The sequence below is a fragment of the Ctenopharyngodon idella genome, chromosome 3 (genome assembly GCF_019924925.1).
Source record: "Ctenopharyngodon idella isolate HZGC_01 chromosome 3, HZGC01, whole genome shotgun sequence".
Lineage (NCBI taxonomy): Eukaryota > Metazoa > Chordata > Actinopteri > Cypriniformes > Xenocyprididae > Ctenopharyngodon > Ctenopharyngodon idella.
This window is the reverse complement of record NC_067222.1, coordinates 49,491,659-49,496,586: the sequence shown is the minus strand read 5'-3', so window position 1 is coordinate 49,496,586 and position 4,928 is coordinate 49,491,659. Positions and strand designations below refer to the sequence as shown.

Here is a 4,928-nt window from a genome sequence, read left to right as displayed (position 1 = left end):
CACATTTGAAAAGCTCCAGCTTCCTCTGAAAAGCACGGATAGCTGACATGAGGCCACACACTGTGCTGTTTTTGCCCTGGAGCTTCATATTAAGGTCATTGAGATGGGAAGTAATGTCAGTTAGAAAAGCAACAATTTCCATTTCCTCTTCATTCTTAATGAAATCCACAAACGGTTTGGCTTTTGCACTCTTCTGATGAATATCATGAAAAAGTTATTTTTATTTTTTTCTGTAATTTAATTCAAAAAGTAAAACAAATATATTCTAGATTTATTAGACAAAGTAAAATATTTCCAGACTTTTTTTGTTTTCATTTTGATGATTACAGCTTGATGCTCATCAAAATCAAAAAATCAGTATCTCAAATTATTAGCATATTTAATTTCAAGTTCTATTAAATGACCATTCTCAGGGTATAAATACTGGGTTTAGGTCAGTAATCCCAACAGCAGTCATGGGGAAGTCTGCTGACTTGACAGTTGTCCAGAAGACGATCATCAAGACCCTCTACAATGAGGGTAAGCCATAGAGGGTCATTGCTGAAAGAGCTGGCTGTTCGCAGAGTGCTGTGCCAAAGCATATTCTTGGAAAGTTGACTGGAAGAAAAAAGTGTGGTAGGAAAAAGTATACAAGTGAAAGGAATGACCGCAGGCTTGAGAAGATTGTCAGGCGAAGCCGATTTAAGAACTTAGGAGAGCTTCAAAAGGAGTGGACTGAAGCTGGAGTCAGTGCATCAAGAGCCACATAGACGTCTTCAGGAAATGGGCTACAACTGTCACATTCCACGTACCAAGCCACTTCTGAACCAAAGACAACGTCAGAAAGACAACGTCCTTACCTGGGCTAAGAAGAAAAAGAACTGGACTGTTGCTCAGTGGTTTCATCTTTTCAGATGAAAGTAAATTTTGCATTTCATTTGGAAATCAAGGTCCCAGAGTCTGGAGGAAGAGTGGAGAGGCACAAAAACCATGTTGCTTGAAGTCCAGTGGGAAGTTTCCACAGTCAGTGATGATTTGGGCTGCCACGTCATCTGCTGGTGTTGGTCCACTGTGTTTTCTGAAGTCCACAGTCAATGCAGCCATCTACCAGAAAATTTTAGAGCACTTCATGCTTCCTTCTGCTGACAAGCTTTATGGAGATGCTGATTTCATTTTCCAGCAGGACTTGGCACCTGCCCACACTGCCAAAGGTACCAAAAGCTGGTTCAATGACCATGGTGTTACTGTGCTTGATTGGCCAGCAAACTCGCCTGACCTGAACCCCTATAGAGAATCTATGAGAGACACCAGACCCAACAATGCAGATGACCTGAAGGCCGCTATCAAAGCAACCTGGGCTTCCATTACACCTGAGCAGTGCCACAGCCGGATCGCCTCCATGCCACGCCGAATTGATGCAGTAATTCATGCAAAAGGAGGCCCAACCAAGTATTGACTGCATAGAAATGAACATACTTTTCAGAAGCCTGACATTTCTGTTTAAAATATCCCTTTTTTTTTTAATTGATCTTATGACGTATTCTAATTTATAGAGATAGTGAATTGGTGGGTTTTGTTAAAGGTGCAATATGTAATATTTTTACATATTCCAATTCCACTTGTATGTACGGAATAAGGTACGACGACTACAGTGAAAAAAAAAAAAACAATACAGATTCAATATTACTGGTTGGTAGTAATGTGTGCTGTGGGACACCACATCCCGGTGTAACACGGCAACAATTGTCAGTATAACACTATGTTATATTACTCTGAATAGGTATAGGGCTAGGTTCGACTCTTGGGAGGATAAAAAAATGAAATTTGGGCCAAATGGTATGAAGCAGGTAACAGCCAGCACATTTATTGCACATATAAACAGAAAAAAAAAAAATAATAGAAGAAACAAGTTAATACTTTGCTGTATCGTCCCAACACAACACTGCTGGAATGGGAAAAATTCGATATTTAGTCCAGGTTGTGCATAAAAGGTCCGAGAAAGAAGAAAATAAAGAAGTAAAGAAAAGAAAATGTCCAAAAGTCCTCCTGGTTTCTTCGCAAGTTGGTGAGTGGTATAAAACGAATGTATGTATAAGGCCTTCTTTTCCCTACTACCCGGGTAGTGTGTGTAAAATGACAGCTTAGCTGTAATTGGAAAGAATCCCTCGATGAAGACAGGTTCGAGTTGAACGTCAACAGTAAGGCCTTCACAGAATCACAGGGTCTGGCTCGCCATAGCTCACATAAGCTCACAGTTGATCAGGTCACCGGATGGAATCGGGCAACAAAAAAAAACAGTCTACACAAAACAACACAATTCAGAGTTAATATCTCTTAAGATTCACATTAGCTTGTCACAACCTCCATATGAGTAAATAAATCGTCAGAAGCATTACTCACAGGCTTCACTCACATGTGTTAGCTTAGCAATTTAACATCAAGAAACGTGAGCACAATAAACGCACGAATACATCTCTGTTTAACACGCAGGTTGATCATCTGCATCTCAAAATACTCACTTTTCACATCTAAATCATCTTTTCCTCCATATACACAGGGAACATCATAAAATACATTTAACAGGAATAAAATCTATCTGTTTCCCTGATCTTCGTTTGCAAAAAGTGTATTGAAATACAAAACCATTTTCAATAAACATCTTTTAACTCTGACTGTTTTTTTCATTCACTAACATATATACACTCTTGATTTTCTGATCATTAAATCAGTTTAAAACACATCAACTTAACATTTCTGTTAACGCAGAAACTCACCAGAGTTCGCAGAAATAACTTCTCAATCAACATCAATGTGAATTCGATTTCCTTTTGAAATCCATGAACATACTGCAATTTATATGAAAAGTTTACACATTTAAACATCAGAAAAGTACTTTTGTGAAGTTATAATTATAATATTTCAAATGCAGCGCTAAATCACCTCGTGCGTACCAGCCACGATCAGTCTCCTTCTCCTAATCTTTACATCTCTATTAACCAGATCATGCAGTGGCCCCTACAGGAAAACTACAGTACTGCACTGAACTTGTATAACACTGCGTAAAACTCTAGGGGGTTACACCAGGATGCATTGAGGGTAGACAAACATGGCGACACACAACAGAAACGACAGTCCCTGATGAGCCAGGGGCCTGTTTCAATAATGAGGTTCAACAAACTTGAAATCTGAGTTGACTTACCCTGAAATGGGAAACTCTGAGTTTTCTGTTTCAGAACAGCTGAATTGAGTTAGTTCAGTTGACTCTGAGTTAAGCGTGTGCACCACGACTATGAAAAGCTATCATCAATGGAGCTCCGATATTACGATATTACAATTCACCATGGCAACAGCACGTGACAAAATGACATCCGCATACTTCTGAGTCAATGCAAATTTAATTCTTATCACTGTTATAATATCAAAGGTGAAAACTGGCAGAACTGTAAGTTATTGAACTAATATTTATTTTCATGGTATCCCACATGCAAAAAAGGAAGAAAAAATAATAATTTAACAGGATGCAATAATAAGAGCGTAAATGATTTTATCATTATTAAACACTCGTTAGGCAATTTGCTTCCACTTTTAGAACATTTTCTTCATTTTTATTGAAAATAAATGCCTTTCTGATGTGATATGGGATGGGAAAAGTTTGTCTGGCAAACAAACTGCGGGTTCGGCGGATTCGAATCACACGTAAATTCTCCGCACCCAGCACAATACTGCCTACACCACTGCAGCCACATTAACGTGCGTCAGTTTTAACCTGGTCTGACATTGTGGTAATAAAAAAATCATCTTAATGCAAAGGGAAAACAAGATTATTCGGAGTGTCTAAGTACCAATTTACAGTAGCCCCGCCCACCAATGGCAGATATTGATAATTTTACCTAAGTAAAATGCACTTAATTTAGATCCCCCCAGGAAACATGACTAAATATCTTATATAATTTTCTTATATGCAAAATCCATCTTGATTTAAGAATTTTTAGATATTTGTACTTCAAATAGGACAAAAAATACTCAGTAAGAAAAACATTTTTGCAGCGTGAATGAATAAAATGAACTATTTAAACATCACTTGCACTTTAAAAAGGGGGAGGAGACTGAAGGAAACCTCCTGATCAGGTTAGGTTCACAGAGTAAGTTACCATGGCAACTAACTCTGAGTATAAGTTACCTCTCTTTCAGAAACAGGCTTGACTTACCTTGCTTCCTCAGGTTTGACGTACATCCCAGTCTGAAACAGAAAACCCAGACTTTCCCTCATTTCAGAGTTTTTACTTAACCTCCTTTTTGAAATGGGCCTCAGGAGGCTTGTGGGCTGGAGGACAAGAGATCTGTGTTATATTTATACTAATATTTTTGTTTTTTTATTAATTTATTGTATGTAGTTATTTACTTATTGTATATAGTGTGATTTTGATTAATGGGCTTTCCTGCTGAAGGACTTGAGTGGGAAACGGTGGTTTCTGCAGGACACTGGGCGTCTGGTGATGAGGCGTTTTCTTCCTCCTATTGGCCCGTAAACCGGCTGCAGGTGGAGCCATGAGTGATGGGGAGTTAATTGAGCATTTTTGTTCATTGTTCAAACATTTAGAGTTTATATGCTGTTCTTTCTTGTATATAGTTAACTCCATGTTTCCTAAGAGCTGATTTATGTTGTTATTGTGATTGTATTGTTTCGTTTTGTCATTAATTTATTTTATTAATCATTGTTATATGCTTTGTATATAGTTCTGTGTTCCCAAAATAACATTTCTTTTAACCTGTTTCATTTCATTCTCATCTTTTATATTGTTTATATGTTATTATTCAGTATAAATATTACATCAGTATAATACATTAAATCATATAATACATTTTTAGGTCAATAATTTTATATATATATATTTTATATAGGGCTGCTTAAGAAAAGCGTGCACGCGCAAATCATCTTGACTAGGTAA

General features: G+C 37.5%; 1 long non-coding RNA gene across 1 annotated transcript; it reads right to left on the bottom strand.

Annotated features, from left to right (window-relative positions):
* Positions 1 to 1,816: 1,816 nt before the first annotated feature.
* On the bottom strand, positions 1,817 to 3,054 carry LOC127508957 (uncharacterized). The gene is made up of 2 exons (XR_007929036.1): positions 2,754 to 3,054; positions 1,817 to 2,278 (listed from the first exon to the last, which is right to left on the bottom strand). It is a non-coding gene; the product is annotated as an uncharacterized LOC127508957 (long non-coding RNA).
* Positions 3,055 to 4,928: the final 1,874 nt, after the last annotated feature.